This window comes from Dipodomys merriami, unplaced genomic scaffold, assembly GCF_024711535.1.
Source record: "Dipodomys merriami isolate MVZ:Mamm:240054 unplaced genomic scaffold, mDipMer1.0.p SCAF_561, whole genome shotgun sequence".
NCBI classification, from domain to species: Eukaryota; Metazoa; Chordata; class Mammalia; order Rodentia; family Heteromyidae; genus Dipodomys; species Dipodomys merriami.
The window spans coordinates 200060-219812 of record NW_027206137.1 but is presented as its reverse complement, the minus strand read 5'-3'; the positions used below and the strand labels follow the sequence as shown (position 1 = coordinate 219812).

General features: G+C 47.9%; 1 pseudogene; it reads right to left on the bottom strand.

Annotated features, from left to right (window-relative positions):
- Positions 1–655: 655 nt before the first annotated feature.
- On the bottom strand, positions 656–1614 carry LOC138812324 (transcriptional regulator protein Pur-beta-like; annotated as a pseudogene).
- Between the last annotated feature and the right edge of the window lie 18139 nt (positions 1615–19753).

Sequence of the window (19753 nt, the reverse complement as noted above, 5' to 3'; positions counted from 1 at the left end):
CCAATTTGTTTTGATTCACTGATGGCTTCTTGAATTCTTTTTTTGCCTTGTCCATGATTGTGTAAAGTTGCATTCCTTTTCATAAACCTGGACTCTCAGGACTGGGTAACTGCAAAGGTCTCTCTGTCTCAAGAATTTCCGTGAAGATCTTGATCCAAAAGGCTGATTAGAATAAAGGTGAAGGATAGACACTGCAACGGCGGCTCGGCCTGGAGAGATACTTTAGATTTACCCAGGTACAACACAAATTCAACTGTTATACACAGATGGATCTGGGTAAGTCAGATGTGTTTAGGGGCACAGACTCGAAATCTATCCACTTCAGGATTATCTAGATGAGCTTAGGAACCTCGGGTGGGAAATAGAAGCTGAGACACTTGCAGGTGAGGAGATGCTGTTGTCCTCTGCAGGTTGCTGTCAATTTCTGGAACTTTACTGCTTTACTCACTGTTCAAGACTGTTGTCTTATGGTTATTTCTCTTAACTATATTATTTTTTTTTAATTTTGTTGGTTTTTTTTTCTCCCTTGGTGGCCTCCCGGGCTCCCTCTCAACTAGCTCACAGGGGAATGAGCAAGAATGGGAACTAGCCAGGGGGATGGGGGGTGGGGGCACGGGTAACAGGGTGGGGGAGGCCAGGGGGGAAAGCTGCCATTTCAATCCTCATCCACCTCCTCGCCTTAGGACTCCTCACCACCCCCCCCCAGCATGACGCTTGTAAAGCTTATCCCTCTGCCGCTCCTGGATTTCTTTCATCTCATCCGCATACCGGCAGAAGGCGCCACCAAACTTGCCCCAGGCCTTGAAGGGCACTGTGATGGCATTGCGGTAGGACGGCTTCACCTCACTCACACAGTAGAAAAACTCCGTACTTGTTGCAGCCCACATCGAAGAAGAAACGTTTGGAGTCCACCGTAATAGAGGTGCTCTCCAGGAGTTCCCCGTACAGCCCCCCCCCCCCCCCCCCCCCCCCCCCCCCCCCCCCCGGCCACCGGCACCGCCTCTTGGGCCTCCGGCCAGCTCGTGGTCTTCGCCTCCGTAGTCATCGAGGAGCTTGGTGAGCGTGTCGGAATTCGATGAGACCTTGTGCAGGCAGCACCATGGTCTGGCCGCTCTGGAGGCCGCCAGGCCCTGGGCCTGCACCAAAGCCGCCGCCGCGGTTGACGGTCTGGCGGATGTGCAGGAAGGGGCCGCGCTGGTTCTCCTTGAGATCCAGGTAGTACTTGCAGTTCTCACGCACCAGGAACTCGCTCTTGAGGTGCGCCGGCCTGCCGCCCTCCTCAGCGCCCGCTGCCAGCTGCTCGGGGCTGCTGGGGCCCAGCTGTGCGTAGTGATCGATGAAGTCGCCCAGCGAGTCACGGAAATTGGCCGCCACCACAATCGACAGCGTGAGGCGGCTCTTGGAGCTGCCCGTGCCCACCTCTGCGATATTCAGGAAACCGCCCTTGGCGTTCTGCTTCACATCCAGGTAGAAGCGCTTGTTCTGGATGTCCAGCCGCTTCGAGGCCAGCTCCTGCTTCTCCTGCTGGCCGCCACCGCGGGGTGTGGGCTGGAAGCCTCCCTTCCCGCCACGGCCGCCGCCACCGCCACCGCTGCCGCTGTTGCTGTCCACCATCTTCTTGGCTACTGCCTTGCCCCGCCCACTGTGCTCGCGCCCCCGCCCTCCGCCCTGCGCTTGCGCTCCTGGGCCCCCCAGCCTTGCCTGCTGGCTCCTCACGCGCTCCTGCTGCTCATCGCAGGCCGCCGCCGCCATCCCCCATCCCCCAAGGAGAATTCTTGTGTGCTGGACCAGTGGCTGTTACTGAGCTGGGGTACTGTACCCAAGTGGGCTTCCAGGTGCTCGCCAATGGTGACAAGGAGACTGTGGCCTGTCATCATAGGGCACCACCACCATTGGGTGACCACCTTCCAGCCTGCCTTTGCTGACCGTGATGACTGAAAGGCTGCCATACTTGCTGCCAGTGGTGAATAAGCCCATTTTATAGAGAGGAATTACTATTCTTAAGTGCGAAGACTGGCATTGGTTGAAGGTCACACGGCTGGAATGTATGGATTTGTACTCTGCTCATGCGACTTTAAATTGAGTCTCAGAATTGAGCACCATCCACTGCAGGGCTGGTTGGAGCAACAGCTGGTGGGGTTCCTCCCTCAGGATCTCTGACTCAGTGTGTGTCTGTAACACCCACTCTTACCTTTCACCTTCTACCTTGGGTAGCCTACATCAGGGTCTTTGGTTGAGTGCCAGGCTGTGCCTGCTGCCTGCTGCCTGCTTGCAGGTTGGCCTGCTCTGCAGCCAGCAAAAGCTGAAAGTGTTTCATATACCATGCACACCAGAGACTCTAATGCATCTATGCCAACATCCTGAGGGCCACTGCCCAGCAGAGAGCACAGCTGAGCCTTAGAGACCTAGAAAACCTCTCTTGGAATGCTGGCTCTGTTCCCTCTTCCTTTTTGTCACACTGTCAAAAAACCTATATGTGCTAGACCAAGGAGTGGGTGGCTAGGCCAGTCCCTAATGGGACTTTGTTGCTGTACATGAGCACTTCTACCTGCCACATCCTGGGCTCGCAACCCACTGGTATAAGTGCTAGATAATCAGGCCACCACTTCACACTTCAGGATAAAAGAAGCTCACCTGAGGTCTTGGTGCAAAGTCTACATGTTCAGGGCTTGTGTTACTAGCCACGTCCTCACTAGGGGATCAATAGTGTACTCTCTGGGGCTTCTTCCTCTCTGGGAATGACCAGGCCTTGCTTTATTCACAGGAGTGGCATCTTAGGCAGATCCAGGAGATGCGCAGCATGGATGTGTGCCTGACTTTCATGTAGAGACTTAGATGACTGAGCCAGCCATGGATGGACAGGGAAATGCTTCTGCATCCAAGTTGCCTTGATGAATTCTTACTTAGAAGATGACCTGGCTCTAAGCAGATCTCAAGGGGAAAACAAGAGTAGATGGGCTGGGCCACATCTATAATTCTAGTACTTAGGTGGAAGAGACAGGTAGAGAGCAGCTGGAGGCCAGGGTTTAACTTCATAGTGAGATTGTCTCAAAAGAAAGCCAATGACTGAGGAGGTAGACCAGTGGTTAAAGCAGTTTTCTACTGTGTGAAAGTGTCTGAGTTCAATTCCCAGCATTCTGAGGACAGCATAGACACAAGCTCTGTTTCCTGACCTCCTTTCAGAGGTAAAGGACCTAGCCATTTGATCAAGGTGCTTTACAATGAGAAAGACACCAATAGTACCTCAGTCTTGCACTGCCATTGAGCCTTCTTAATCTGTCTGTCCACTGATATGGACCAAGTCATGACTTCTGTTTCCCCACCACTATGCCAGGGGACCCTTCCCTGTCTGTTCCTTCTCAGAAGGAACACAAGCCATGCTTCTCAGGTAGAACCAGAGTATTTTTGGCAGTTCCTTGGACCTGTTAGTCAGGCCGTGGACCTCAAGGAATCTGCTGTTCAAATGTGTGCCGAGGACCAGCTCTGTCGGGACGACGGAGGACACCTAGTGGAGGAACTGCCTCCATCGATGTGGATGTGTAGGGACTGACAAAGCCACAGCTGAGGACAGAGATGGGGCCATGGTCACAAGGCTCCTTCCCCATTTGCACTTATCTCTGGATTACACCCAGCCATGTCCTCTGCTGCTCTGATACTGGAGATCGCTAGCAATAGGGGATCACACTGTGCATCTGTGGATTCTGATCTATGCCAAAGCATAGCCATTGGGAGTTGGTAAGGATTGCTGAAGAATGTCCTCTGGAGTTGGGGGGGGGGCTTTCATGATGTGATGTGTGTTGGCACAGGCGAGGGCAGTTCATAGGGAGTGCTGCCAAATCCCTCTTGAGGACTTCCTGCTTACCTGTGATCCTGCCCATGGTTACAGCTGGACTTGAGGTGGTTAGGTTGTGAGCTGACAGATCAGAGACCTTCTCTAAACAGAGCCCTGAGTTATCTGGAGGGACGACTTGGCCCTGTCTGATGGCCTGGTAGCTGCTACCCAGCTCTGGCTCTTTTGGCTTAGTGGGTGTGGAGGCCATGGTGCAGGTGAGGAAGGTCCTTTCCTTCTGGCAGCCCAAGGAGGAGATGTGGTTTGTCCCTACCTCTGGGCATTGCATTTTTGTCTTATAAGCTTAAATGTCTCTGGTCCTGGAGGAGCTCAGAGTCCAGAAGCAGAGAAATGACAAAGTAAGTCCTGACAAACTTGCTTGTCACTAGTGGCAAAAGGTAGCCCAAGGTGTAGGCTGTCAGGCATTCTGGACCTCAGACATGCAATTATTCTAGTCCAATGCCATCAAGACCTGCCCTGCAGGCAGAACACTTATGTCATGGGAAGATATGGTGTAGTAAACGCCAGGTGGGTTTGCCATGGAAATGCTCTCCAGGGTCAGACTCTTGAGTGGGGGTGGGCAACTTCACCTACCCCTACCAAGTGCTGAAGGGCATTCTTTCCACTAGGAAATAGCATTTTGTCATTAGTGGGAAGGGAGTTTGGGGGACAGATTGCATAAGCAGGGTACAAGCAAGATAGCTGGTAGCGAGTGGTGAAAGCTGCACTGCAGAATGAGGAACAGGAGGCTGTAAACAGTTTACAAGGAGCCTTGAGTAGGTTGAGGTTTAAGTGAGCTCAGTGGGCGAGACCAAAGGCAGAGAGATTAGTGTTCAAGGCTAAGACTGAAAGGGGTTTTGAGAATCGTGAGGGCCCTGAGGTTGAGGTAGCAGAGGTAGGATTGGGCTTGGCTGTATGGGGTTGTGGATGCAGGAGCATGAGGGTTGGGACATGAGGGAGTGGTGGCATTCTGGCCTGTGCACATGGCATGAGTGAAGAGGGAAGGTACAGGGAAAGGATGTCTGAGGGCTCACTGGAGTCTGGGGCTAGGCCCTTGTATTGGGCCACTGAACCAGATGTGCTCGTAGTCTCTGAGTGATGCCTACACCCTTGGGAAGCAGACACACAGAAGATAAGCCTTTTCCAGGTTGCACCTACATACATTCAGGCATTTGATCTGTTTAGAGATCTGTGGTCCCATTGTGTGTGGTCAGGTTGAATTGGCCCAGGTCACTAGACAGGAATATAGACATCCTTTGCCCATAGGTCAGCTCTGAGGACCAGCAGAGTGGCAGAAGCACAACTGGAAGCTTGGTCCATGGAAAATCTGCACTATCCTTATCCTCCTTTTCCAAAGCCTGAGGTATCAGACACAGCAGGACAAGGCACTGCTGTCAAGGTACATAGGATATGATCTCTCAGTGGTAGCTTTTGAGAGTGTGAAATTGAGTTAAGCTGGGCAGTAATCTTTATCGACAAGAATCAAGGTTTCATTTTAGACACAGTATAGGAGGCATTAGCTGGTGAGTTACTGCTCCCATCGCTCAGCTCCATGGAAGTTTGTACTGGCCAGCCCAGTACTGTGAGTCCCATACAGGCCCATCATCCTTCCCCCTCTGGGACAGGTGGGAGGCCTCATAGGGACAGACAGCAAAAGACAGGGTCCTTGCTGTCCCAGAGCCTTCACTTGGATTAGCTTGTCACTTGACACTGGGAGGCAATTCTGGCCTCACTGTCATCTCTCATCCCACATGCCCACAAGCATGCCATGCCAACCTACCATCAACAATACAAGTCTATGGGCTCTGTTGCTGTCAGGGAAGGTGCCAGGCCCATCTGCATCCACGGGGACACAAACAGCCCCAACAGCAGCCACCCCATTCCCCTCCCTCCCACCCTCATTCTCCTTACTGCCCACATGCCGCCCCGGTCTTTTCAGACTTGTGCACAGGAGATGACCCTCAGCTGGCAAACATCAGCTGACCCTCCACCTGCCTCAGTGTGACCACTAGGCACCTGCGTTGGTCACTCACTTGGGTGAGTGTGTGTGCACACTTGTTCCCACACAACACACTAACACTGGGTCGGGCTTAGACACAGTCACACAGAGCTTTCTCTGCAATTACCACAATGCCCTAGGCTCCTTCCTTCCCCAGACATCCTTGAAAATGAGATCACTGAAAAGGGCCCTGTGCCAATGTAATCCTGGCCCTGTCTCCATACCCACTATCCAACACTCCCCCAGTTTAGACACTCATCACAGGAGAAAGAAGCTTGATGCCCACATGTGAAATGAGGTATCACAAGAGCTGCCTCTACCCATCTGCATTTCACTTGGCATGCTTTGGCTGAATTCTGACATTTCCCCTCCTAGCCAGTCCCACGCCCAATACTGCCTCTCAGCTCTGTTGCCAGGGGCCGAACACCTTCCTCACCTTTTGTAGGCTTTCACACGTGTGTGTGTGTGTGTGTGTGTGTGTGTTTATCCCATGATCCTCCTCAGTTCCCCTTTCTAAAAGTGGTAGAGTTTTTCTGAGCTCCTGCCAGCAAGCCTCCAGGGAAATGGGTCTTACTTTGCCAAGAGATTCTGCCCATACCTGGAGAGAAAATGGGATGATGGTTCTCATGATTATGGAGGACATGTACACCATATGGACAGTAACAAAGGGTACTTGTTGCAGATGCCCAGGGGGTATCCACAACCCTTTTGGCCCCATGGAGGCACGGTGCTCCAGCAAACAGGCCCTGTGAGTGACCAGGTGATCCTTGTCCTGCAAGGCTCTCACTGATTTGGTCAGCTGGAACACATCCAGGTCTCACCCAAGTGGACATGTAGGTCTTTGCAGAACCAGCTTTCACTCCTCTTCACCCCTTCACTGGCCTCTCTGTCATCTCTCCTCTTACAAGCCCCCAGGTGCACCCACTCACTCAACTTCCAGCCATCAACCCTGCAACTCTGTGGGACTTGAAGCTGCCTGGGAAGGTGCCAGGCCCACAAACTACCATGTAACCACAAGTAGCCTCAACAGTTACCACACAGCATTTTCCATCCCCTCCCAACCAATGCTTCTTTCTGGCCTTATGCCACTCCCTGTCTTTTCAGACCTAGCAGTTATATAAACACACGCAAGGAAGGGCTGGCTGCATCTTCCTGTATGAGGCTCTCCCATGGAGTTCGTAGTCTCTGTCCTCCCATATCAGTGGAAACATCTGGAGGTGAGGCTGCAGGTGAAGGCGACTGGCTTGGTGTTGTTCCTTCCAAAGAAGTGATAGCCAGCCTTAGGTACAAACACACACACACACACACACACACACACACACACACACACACACACACACACACACACAGGTGAAAGCCATTCAAGGGCAGAATACTGTCTGTTGTGTATGGCAGAGACACCAGAAGGAGAATGTGTGTGTGTGGAGGGAGGCAGCATCGTGGAAGGCCTGATGTGGATCCTTTGGGGACTGATCTCCTGAGCTCTGCCGGCACTGCTGTTAGCACTGGCTTGCACCATCTTCCAGCTCCACTGACACCAGAGCAACAGCCATCACCACAAATGCACTGACCACAAGCTTCTGCATGCAGGGAATCTTGCCTAAGGGCTCTTCAGACAGCTCCAGAACTAAGCCCCACCTTGCACCAGCCCCTGCCACACACCTGACTGCCCTCTTACTCATTAATTCTCTGCCTTCTTTCCCATATGACCTACTGTTTCCTTTCTTTCTACTGTTCTTACTGTTAATTTCAAGAAAAAACTGGTACACAATGACTTCTCTCTGGTGGAAAAAAGTTCCAATCCGTGGCCCCAAATCATGTTTGAGTTGGTGCAGCCCCTGGCACTGTCTACTAGGAAACACAATCCTTGAACAGTTACCCTTCAGAGGACGTCCCCACTCTTTGCCTCCTTGTTTTTGGCAGTCAAGAAGCTATCCACCTTCCTTATTCTGGATTCCTTACCTTTTTGCTGGTAGCCTGTTATCTGCCCATAATTGTAGGAGTAGTACCTCTGATTTAGGTCACAGGCCTCTGTGTCCCAACAGTAAATGGAACTCAGAACCGAATTCACAGGGCATCTTCCTAAGGTGGCAGGGAATTTTGGAGGACAGGAGTGCAAAGGGAAACACGGAGGGAAGTGCCTACTCCAGTTGTTGCCCAGTCCAATGCAAGGAGAACTACTCTGGAGGGTACATGTTGGGGAGACATCCTGGGGCCCAAAGTTCACATAAAGTCCTATCAGCAGTTCTGTCACACAGGGATTTATGAGGGGGAAAGAGGAAGGGAGAGCCTGTTTGTCTAAAGATATGGCCAGCCCATGTCTTATTTTCTGCTGATGACCTCACATGAACAGTTGGAACTAACACACACACAAGCCCCTACAAAACAACTAGCATGTGTGCAAACCAATGCACACAGTCTTCAGATAGCATTTCTGGCCAGCATCCTGGCAGGTAGGTTGGAAGAAGCTGCTGGCTAGCACTGAAGAGAATGTAGAATGTTGTAGACGGACCACTGGGAGAACTCTCCCTAGATGAATCTGTGCTAGCTTGGAGAACCCATCCAAGCTCTGAAGAAATAGGTCACTTGAATTAATAACAGCGCCAATGCTGGGGTTTCCTGCCACAGGGACTTTTGCACAATTCATCAGGATATTTTGGCAAGACTACTTACTCCTAACAGCACTGGGAAGTCCAAGGGGTTAGAAGGCTCTAGAATGTCCTTGCAGGCAGCACCAATGGATATTTCCAGTCCATGGCTAGCAGGAAATAGTGTGTGAGGGAGGGGAACATTAGATTTTGGAAGGGAGGTGAGGGGGAAGCGGTTGGACAGTCCCAATCTCTGTCAGAGAGACTGCAAGAACCCTAGCAAAACCTTCCTTTTACTCAACAAAACAGGTAGGGATATTTCATTGTGGAAAGCACTGCATCTGGCTTAGACATTCACGTGTGAGCAGAAACAGAGCAAGGAACCTCTGGCACCACCAGACATAAACCTCTTGACCTCCCTGACTGAACCTGACTAACCTGACTGGTTCTCCTGTGGCATGAATTCTGCCAGCCATTGTTTTGCTCACCAATGGATGCCATCCTGCAATGTGCTCCTCATGGGCCTGCTTTCCTAGAGGAAGGTTCATCACATGCCATGTCTACCCTCTGCATTCTCAGTGAAAGACAGGTGGCTTCCTTCAGGGCACTGAAGCAAAGACAAGGTCTTTAATTAGAAAAAAGAAAGAATTTCACAGGAATAAGAACAGGGGGATATTAAGAGTGGCTTTAGTAAGGAGCCATAAATGTCTGTTCCACACCTATATATGCTCCACTCCCATACTGAGTTTTATCACAACATCTAACTCTGTCACATGCAATGTGACAGAGGCGTCCCAGGAAGGAAAGTCCTTCAGAGTATTACCTCCAATTAAACATAAAAAACCCAGAAGAAATGACATGGCTCAAGAGGTAGTCAGTGTCACCCTTCAGGACAAAACCTCCGTGACAGTTTCCTGGCCTTGAGTTTAAGCTCTACAACTGGCACTGAAATAATAATAGTAATAATTCTACAGAGATATGACAGATTTGTGGCCATTGGATAAGATGTCCACTCAAATCAGGTGATTGGGATAGTTAATATCTCTGAAAATATTTTTGGTGGAGTCCTACTTTTCTTATCTTTGTGGCCAGGTGATCCTTGCTTTAAGTTTAGCAGTCCCATTACTATGTTGGTTTCCATTCTGTGGTTGCTGGTGGCAACTTCAGTCTGAAAGAATTACAGCCCTGCATGCCCCTGTGGAAAACATTGGAGACCATACGAAGCCTTTACCAGCTTGTTAGCATCAGACAAAGTGTTGGCACAATCATCATCTCATGCTGAACCAGACAGTCATGACGCAGAGAAGCCATGCTGCTGAAAGGAAAACCTCCCCTTCCTACTGCTTTAACTCATGCCAACGTGCACTTACTTTTCATAATGTCACCCATTCAATACTGCCATACACATGCAATCACACTGTGCATGACTGTGAGGGACAGCACTGCAGGGACTGCTGATTTCACTGTATCTTGTTCCTTCGTTTTTCCTAGTACTACCCCAGCAAGGGGTAGGAAAACAACCACTGGGCCAAAGAGAAGCCGCACTTATAGGCTATTTTTCTAGAGTGGGTGTACCATTTGCACTCTGCTGCCATTGGATGAAATGTCTGAATCTCTCTGATCTTAACTAATATCACTATAACAAACATTGTTAGTGCAAATTTTTGTGAGGTCTGAGGTTACACCTCCAGTGTGCTTCAAATAGGTAATGGCATCCAAAACCCTGCCATGTGTTTGTCATCTATATTTGATGGTGGTCAAAGCTGACCGTACAAGTCTTTTGCTCACATTTCAGTTAGGTTGTATTTCTGTGTTCTGACCATGGAGTTGTGAGCCATGTTCCAGAACATTTTACCAGACTGCGCGAGGTGACAAAATCAGAAAAAGGTGAAGGTTGCTCAGAGTCTAAATTTTTCAAGGACAAAGCTGAGATTCAAACATGGGCAGTGCGTGCTTAGACACCATCGTGAGCAGTTGCTCACCACAGTCATCACTGTGGGCACAGATGGACAGCCATTCAGAGGCACAGGTACCTCCTAGCATTATTAATTATGGGTACCTGTGACTGGTCTAGCTGATCTGAGGACAGCTAAGGAATACTTTAACTCACACACTAATGGGCTAATAAAAGTGACAAGGTTTCATTATGCTACAAGGTATTTTATACTCTGGATTCAATACTTTGGACAAGGAGCACTAAATTGTGACTGTATCACTTTTTGGGAGGCAGCAGGGGAAGCAAGTGAACAATCTCTGAAATGTGAAAGGTCATGAGCTACCACCTCCTATCCACATCGTAAGGCCCCTTTGCTAGACAAGAATGCATCTCCTCCCTAAAAGCATCCCCAGAAGAATGGCCCAGTATGGACCTAAGGAGGTTCTGTAAGCATCCAAAGAAAACCAGGTTTCAAGTGACTCAGTGGCAACAATAGATTTGCCAACCAACTGCCACCATTAGGAGGTCAGAGTGAGTTTACTTTGTGGCTTGGGTAGTAGGAATTGGAGGCTGACTTGATGGGTCTTCTGAAGAACCCTGCAGGGTTAAATAAAGTGGCCAAGCAGATTGACACGCCACAGTACCTGTGCCCACATCACTCAGTAGCTTATCACTAGGTGGTTCTACAGACTACCTGACAGTGCACAGAGGAAGGCTGCATAGCCAAGTGCTCAGGATACACTGAACAAAGGTTATTGCTGAGGAACAGAAATGAGCAGAACAGGCTCAGCTCCTCAGTAACCTGGACTCTCCCATTGGGTGAAGCACAAAAACTCTGAAGACATACAGGCCTGTGTTCAAGTCCTATTTCTAACACATTGGAGCAGATTAAGCCAGAGCTCAAGTTCTTCTGGTACAAAGCTGTGATAATATCCTTGTCTGTTAGGGAGAAGTCACATGTTGCTTGTTATACTCCAAGCTCAGTGGTAAAGGAAGCACATGTCCACAGACACAGATAGCTCTCATTCACTCATTGCCAATCTGGACACAGGTGACAATGCTGAACCCCAGAACCCAGACTGGTCATAAGAGGCCCTAATCCCTTCACCAACTTGGCAAAGTGAGACCTGTATTTCCAGCAAAGCAGAGGAACCACAAATTGCAGAGTCTCTGGAATTCCAGCACAAACTTCTTAATCCTGGTTCTTCACAATCTCTATAAGCGTAGGGCCCATCCCTCATGGTCACTATGTTGACTGAGTGTGGCTGAAGGCTCAGCCAATGCCAGAGGTAAAGGCAGCTTTCGGGGTATGCACAGGGTGCCTAGTGCCTGGGCCTCCAAACATTAGTGAGAACTAAGAGCAGAAATCCTGTGGTCAGGCCTCCTGAGCCCCATGCAGAACAGCAGCTGAACAACTGCCTTATCTTCAGCCACAGAACCAGGGGGACTGTTATCAGACTCAGCCAAAACACACAGGCTCAGAGTTGCAAAAGAACAAAGTTTCTGAACACTATAATAAAATTCCACTCAGAAGTGAACCGGAGGGAGACACATTCATCTACAAATACTGATAGATGGTAACCTGCCTCTATAAAACCTTAAAAGAATCAAAAGATGGGGAAGATAAGGAGTAACAGCTTTCCCTGATAACCCTATAAGGGAAATGCATGCAAATACATGCTCCTTCTGAATAACTTCCTACTGACACTCTGCAATCACTTTGCTTATCATGGAAAAAGTTACCTTGCTGCCTAGCCAGCCAAAGACCTTCTTATCCATCCACTAAGGCTCAGTCGTAGAGTGCTTAGAGTGCAGAAGGCACTGGGTCCAAGCCACAGCATTTTTCACACACAGAAACACCACCACTATATTGTGACACATGATCCTGATCAAGGGCTGTCAAAAACCAGATCCACAATCTTACAAACAGCCATAAAGAAAACATTCTGTTTGTTCTGAGATAAGGACATTTAATTGAATATTAATATGGCCCATCCCCTCTCCTGCTATTGAGAATGACTCAGGAAGTTTGCTGTTTCTAGGACACCAGCCCAAGCAGAAGCAGCACAAGCTTCATCAGCAGGTCCAACCTCTAGCTCCACAGAACCAAGAACATTATGCAAGACAGTCAATTCAGTCAACACTACTTCAGGATGTGTTTCATCGGTAACACAGGTCAAGCCATAGAGATCACAATGGCAGAAAACTCAACAACATCCACTTATGGCTGTTGGTAATGCTCTGGTAAAAGAACTGCTCTTACAAAAGACTTAATGGCCTTTGGATGAGGCTCCATCAATGCTTGATACAGGATGCATGGTGTACTTCCCCTCCCTTGTTCACCCACAGCTCAGTGTGTGTAGTGCAGTGACTACACAAAGACAGCTGGGAGCCCAGATTACACAGGCACCATACAAATTCTAAGGAAGAGACCTTTCAAGACCCACACCCACTGCATCCGGGACAGACACCAAGTCACTGAGTCAGCAAGCCCAGCAAGCAGCAGGCATTCAGCAAACTGGGTCACAAAGAAGGAAAATGGTAACATCTGAAAGAGTGTGCCCCAAGACCACTGATATTCTATGGGACCAGAGTACAATGGGCAGTGGGCAACATTTGCCTTCCAAACATCAACTTCCTAAAATCTGCAGGATACTGTCTGCACCCCTCCCCTCTATGTTGAGGGATCACTGTGCTAAGATTGTGCTGCAAATCTTCTTGTAGCCCTGATTAAAACTGAAAAATACTGAAGAGGAAGAAGAGGAACATCCAGCAGGTGGCATGTGAACTACAGGGGAGCCAAGAAAGAATAGCAGAGGCCTATTTACAATGACATGAACAAACAATGAAATGAGAAGGCAAAATCAACAGCTTATCAGGAGCAGGAGAAAAAGACACCCAATTGGCAGGAGTCAGGCAGCTGGCCCACACTGCCATAGAACCATAATCTGCTCCCACAGGAAAACCCTTTGCAGCTGCCAGCACTGCCTGCCAGCCAGCCTGACACCATACTGTGCATTCTACCCTTCAGCCTCTAATCCATTTCACCCAAATTTCTGCTCAGATGCCCTTATAAGATCCCTAGGGCTGGGTGCTGGTGGCTCACACCTGTAATCCTAGCTACTTAGGAGGGTAAGATCTGAGGATCACAGTTCAAAGCCAGCCTGGGTATGAAAGTCCGTGAGACACCTATCTCCAATTAGCTACTAGAAAACTAGAAGTGGCATAGTGGCTCAAAAGATAGATCACTCGCCTTGAGCTGAAGATTACAGGGACAGGCATAGGACCAGAGTTCAAGCCCCATGACCTACAATAATAAGTAAATAAATAAATAAGTATATAAATAAATAAATAAGATCCCTAGGAACATAGCTCTTTGGCCTTACCAGGTCTCCTAGCCCCATGAATGGGATACTGACCTGCCACCCAAGACCAGCACAGCCAACCCAGGACACTAGGGCCAAGAGCAATGTAATGAATCCAACTACTAAGAGCAAGGATCCTCATCCTGGATGCCTGGCTAGTTCCACTTCAGTGTCTGACAGCTGCTGGGTTCTTCATGCTCATTGGTCACCCTACTTGTCACAGAGTCCATGTGCACCAGGAGCCACACAGAGCAATGAGCCACAGCCATGTGAAGTCAGAACTTAAATGACCAGCACACAGAGTATAAAATAAAACCCACCTTGGAAAAACACACAGAATCAGGCAGGGGAGGTTCTGGGGACCTCACTTTAGACACCAGAGATGCCAGTGAATAGAGCTCATGGTGACTGCTTGCCCACAGAGAGTAAAACATTGGGTATGTCCACAGGACACACTAAGCTCACGTTTCCTCCCAGGGTGGTTGCATCAAATCTGGGTGCCCAGGAGTCCTGAGACAGGGCAGAGAAAAGGAGTGACAGGGACAAGCCTGCTGCTGGAGCCTTCACTCCCCAACTTCTCCCTAAAGAAAAAGCATGAGCTATTGAATCTACACTTGTGACCCCGCAGATGCTATACAACCATGCATATCATGCAGATCTCTGGTCCACGGGGATCTCTGGTCAGACAGCTATCTGTTACTTGTCACAGCAGTTAGTACAGAAAGTACCTCACTTTAAGCACACACTTTTCCTTTCTCTTGGTAGTGCATTCTGTTTCATACAGTAAAATGAAGAGCAACGCCAGGCTCTCCTACCAAATCACTTCTCATGCCATTCCATCCAACAGTATGTTGAAAGTGAAAAAAGCAATCTTTATCATTTTTTAAAGCAAACTGATGTTATTATGTCCAACATAACCAGCTAATTCTTTTTTGGGGGAGGGGTCCAGTCGTGGGGACTGAACTCTGGGCCTGGGCGCTGTCCCTCAGCTCTTCAGCTCAAGGCTAGCGCTCTACCACTTGAGCCACAGCGCCATTTCCAGCTTTTTTCTTTCTGCTTAAGTGGAGCTGAGAAATCGAACCCAGGGCCTCAGGCATGCAAGGCAAGAGCTCTACCACTGAGCCACCTTCCCAGTCCCAGCTAATTATTTAGTTTAGTTTTTATAATTATCTTTAAGTAGTTGTACAAAGAAGTTCCCATTCTACAAAATAGTATATGAGTACAAAGTGTCTGACAACATTGTCACTCTCTTAACCCATCCCTTCTCTCACTTTTTTTATTTAACTGAGATTAGGTGATTACATAAATTTCACATATTTACAGTATTGTGAAATAGTGATACTTAGAGTCATGATCACATTTTAACTTTCACAAGGCAAATTGTCATTATCATGGTTTATATAGTTTGTGAATTCTATGAGCTTTGACAATACAAGTTATTTTTTCCACATCTGGTGATGTTTACATTTCTTTCTTTTTGCTTATTGTAGGATGTTTCCACTTATTCTGTTCCTCTTCCTGGCTTCCCTCTGTGTGTGTGTATATCTATCATATATATAGTCAAGAAAATGGAGTCATTATCAATGACGTGACAAAATGGTTGGCTGTCCTTTGTTTCTTGAGTCCTGTTACTTTGCCATATCTTCTTGCATTTGGCTTTATCATCAACATATCAGGGAGACCATGTACCATTTCTCTCTTTGTTCTTGGCTTATTTTGCTCAAAATAATCTGCTCTAGTTCCATCCATTTCCCTGCAAATGTCATTATTTTGTCCTTTCTAATGACTGAATAATATTCCATTGTATATAAGTACCACAATTTTTGGGTGCACTTATCAGTAATGGGGAATCTGAGTTGTTTCCAAATCTTGGCTATTGTGAACAGTGCTGCAATAAACATGGAGGTGCATGTGTCTTTGTATACTGGTTCCTGTTGCTCAGGGTAGATGCCTAGGAGTGGTATAGCTGGGTTATAGGGGAGGTCTATATTTAGCTTTCTGAGGTACCTCTAGACTATTTTCCAAAGTGATTGTATTAGTATACATTCCAACCAGCAATGCAGTAGGGTTCCTTTTTCTTCCACATCCCCTCCAGCATTTGTCGTTGGCTGACATTAGGATGTGGACCATTCTGACTGGGGTAAGGTGGTGTCTCAGTGTTGTTTTTATTTGCATTTCCTTTACAGCCAGGGATGATGAACATTTCCTCATAACCAGCTAATTCTAAGAGCCAAGTGATATAAGAGAGCAAAGGAAAGGGTAACACTGTCCAAAAAGAAATGATTCCTTGATTTCTGTAAGTATAAACCCTCTGAACATCACCTTTATATACTTTTTTTTAAAATTTTATTCATGGGGCTTGAAATCAGGGCCTGACCACTGTCCAGGAGCTTTGTTCCTGAATGCAAGTGGCTCTACAACTTTGAACCACTGTGCCCCTTCCAGTTTGCTGGTGGTTAGTTGAAGATAAGAGTCTCACAGACTTTCTTACCTGAGACGGCTTTGAAACATAATTCACTCTCAGCCTGCTGAGCAGCTAGGATGACAGGCATAGCCACTGTAATGCGGCTCAATTTTTAAAAGTCTTTAATACTTAAAACCAAGAAATGTACTCATTACTTGACTTAGGAAACAGTAACCTCTCTGTGTATCACCTTTGTCATAACAACAACAAATAATAATAAAATAAATTATTAAACCACTATCTCCACATGAGAAAGAGCCCGTGGCCTGACAAGCAATGGCAAGAAGGGTGGGTCTGAGCTCTCTTCACAGACCTGCCTGTCCACAGGTCGGTCTGTGCAGGGCTCTCCTCCTCACCATGGTCAGGCAGCATTTACTCTATGGCTCTGAAGGAGCCTGATCATACAGAGTGATCCTCCACACCAGGTCCTCCAAGGAGTCAGGAATAAATGTGAGGCACCCCATGAGTGTCAAAGGTTAAAACGCAGTATTGGCAAAGCACTTGCTGTCCAGAAAAAAAAGAGGCTGAATGCTCAGAGCAAGCAGGGACACAAGAACCAGGAAGCCAACAAGCAGGTACTAGAGATGAAACTCTCCGGAGCCCTCAAGTGCCACTTACCACTTGTGATAGAAACATGGGTCATTTCCACCAGACTCCAGCCCCCAACCACTGGCTCAGACCAGAGCCAGTGAAGCACAGCCATCCCCCAAGACTTGCAAGTGTTATCACGGTACACACGCATACGGAGGTGAGACTAGATAGGCCCTAAGTTCCAAAAGAGTAATATTTCCAAAGGACTGAGTTGGATCTCAGACCCTTTCATTAGTTCTTGCAAGAGCTAATATAGATGACCGGCCTTTTTCCTCCTCCAGCTTCCTGTGAGGGGGGTGATATCTCTGCCCACATGAGGCTCTTTCCAACCCCAGGAAGTCCCAACCATAGCTAAGGTGATTTCAGCAACAGGCTCTTTTTATCTCCAGAACTGTTAGCTAAAGCAACCTCTTCTTTAAGAAGTACCCAGCTTCTAATACCTTATCCTGTTAATGAGATACTAAGAGATCCTGAGGGTTACACAGTTTCCTCTCAATGGCCCAATGAGTCCCCATGGATGCCCTGAGTGAACATCTACCTGGTAGTGATATCACAGTGCCCGTGTGCTCCCTCAGTGACAGCTCCCATAGTTGAAGCTCCACCACAAATCCACAAAGGTCTTCTGGAGTCCTGAGAGAGGAAGAAGACTGAACACAGTCCCATGTACCCTTGGAAATGGACTTAATCCTGCACCCAAGATACAGGGCAAAAATCATACCAGCCACTGACTACTCAAGAGACCAGGACAAGTCACACATCGAGCTTTTACACCAGTAGGGTCAAAACACAGCCTCCACAAGCTACACACTGGTTCCAACCCAGTTCCTCAACTACACAAGGTTACTTTCATGAAGTCAGTTTATCCACCTGGAAAACCAAGAGACAGCACATAGCAAATAGTGTCACTTGCCCAAAAACATACCAGTCATGAGGCAGTACTGGGCAGAACTTAGCTCCTTCCTAGATTTAACAAAACATTCTGTGCAATAGCACAGGGAGGAATAGTACAAAGAAGCCTGTGAATGAGCTGCTCCATGAAAACCACTCACATCTTCCTCATTATTTCCATCCGGCTATGAGGAAACTGGGGCTTCAAGATATGTTTGGTGATGTAACATCCCCTCCATCCATGAATGTAAGCACACTCAGTGCAGACCTCACCTTCTGACTACTGCTGCAGGAAGACATGTACCCAGAGCATCATACATTGAAGAGTGGTGCGAGCGTCCCAGACACACCTGTGGGCTTGTGGCATGGTACTGGTGGGTGGCACACAAGTTTGAGGCTGAGGATGAATTCTGCTCGTCATCACCTGTCAAAGCAGTGAGCACAGGGCACACAAAAGGAATGTGCAGGCAGAGCTATGTAGTGTGAGCTGCCCACAGCCTCAGCCCTGTCCCTGTTAAGGCACCCATGGCAGCACTGACTGGGTGGAAGCAAGCTTTGCACTTGTCACTCTGCAAGGAGAGTCCTAAATCACACTATAGGACTGCACTGAGGCCATCCTCCTAATCCTCCTACCTGCATGTGGACTCTGCTGATGTCTTTAGGATGACAGCAAGCACCCCAGGATGATCTCAGGTAGGCAGTACTAGCATACAACTGAAAGACCATTCATTTTTCTAAGGAGCTCTAGGTTCCCATGGGCAGGGCCCTTGCCAGCACTGATACAAAGGAGCCACCCCAACCCACTGTCAGATTCATGCTGCTGTGGAGCCACTCTGGCCTCTTCTAATTCCTATGCGGAAGCACTAACTCTGTAGGAGGGTTTTTGAGGTGAGTAGGGTAGGTGTGAGGCCAGGAAGGTAATGTGCGCTTTGGAAAGTTAATGCACTCACCACACACTTCTCAGGCCAACACAAATCTGGACAGCAGAACACAAGGAAAAGGACATATAGAAAAGGAATAGGGGGTAAAGTTCAAGAAGCCCTGGTAGTCATAAATTAGGTTCAGCTCTGCCAAAGAGAGCACAACACTCAGCTTTCAGTGGTCCATCCTAAACACTGAGCTCTGCTGGAGAACAGGGGATTCCTTAGTTGCTGATAATCCTGGAAGATGAATACACAATCATAACCCAAACCACAATGCAAACCACAGACCTGGGTCCAGCATTCCTCCAAAGGGGAAGAAGAAGGTTTACTTTCTCAATGCCTACTGACCTGAGTGTGGGTAAAGCTACTCAGAGATGCTTACCCAGGACACTGCAGGGTTTAGACAGAGTAATACCAAGTGCCATTACAGACTACAAATATTAGCAGTGTCCACCTTGAAACCAGCACTTCACAAGTACAAAATAGAAGTAGTTGGGCTTCAAAAGCCTTGAGCACAAACACAAATGACAAAAAACAAACACAAACATATATCATTATGAGGAAGGGCAAATGATTGGTATCGCATCTACCTTATACTGAGGACTGCTAAAATTCATCATCACCAAGCTATTCACAATATGAGGAGTTGAAAGAAAGTGAGACTAAGAGAAATTACTCCTACTTCAGAAATTTGTCTTATGGAATGCAGCTTCACACAGACGTCAGGGCACTGCAGCTTCCCAGGGTAGAACCTACTTGAAAATTTATGTCAGGGTCCCCTATCTTATTATGAACACACTATACTTTAAATTCTCCTCTGGGCCAGCTATGAGACCACAATGATTAATTCTCACCAATTAATGAGACTTGGTATATCTTAGCGATGGTAAATAATTCTGCAATAAACATAGTTGTGCTGGTAGCTTTAGTATGGTCTTGCTTTTGATCATTTTGGTAAATGCCCAAGAGTGGGATTGCTGGGTCATAGGGGAGCTCTATGTGGAGTCTTTTGAGGAACCTCCATACTACTTTCCAAAGTGGTTGAACAAGTTTACACTCTCACCAAAAATGGAGTAAGGTTCCCTTCTGTCTACATCCCCTCCAGCATCTTGCTTCTAGCTTCTAACTGGGGTGAGATGGTATCTCAATGTTGTGTTGATTTGCATTTCT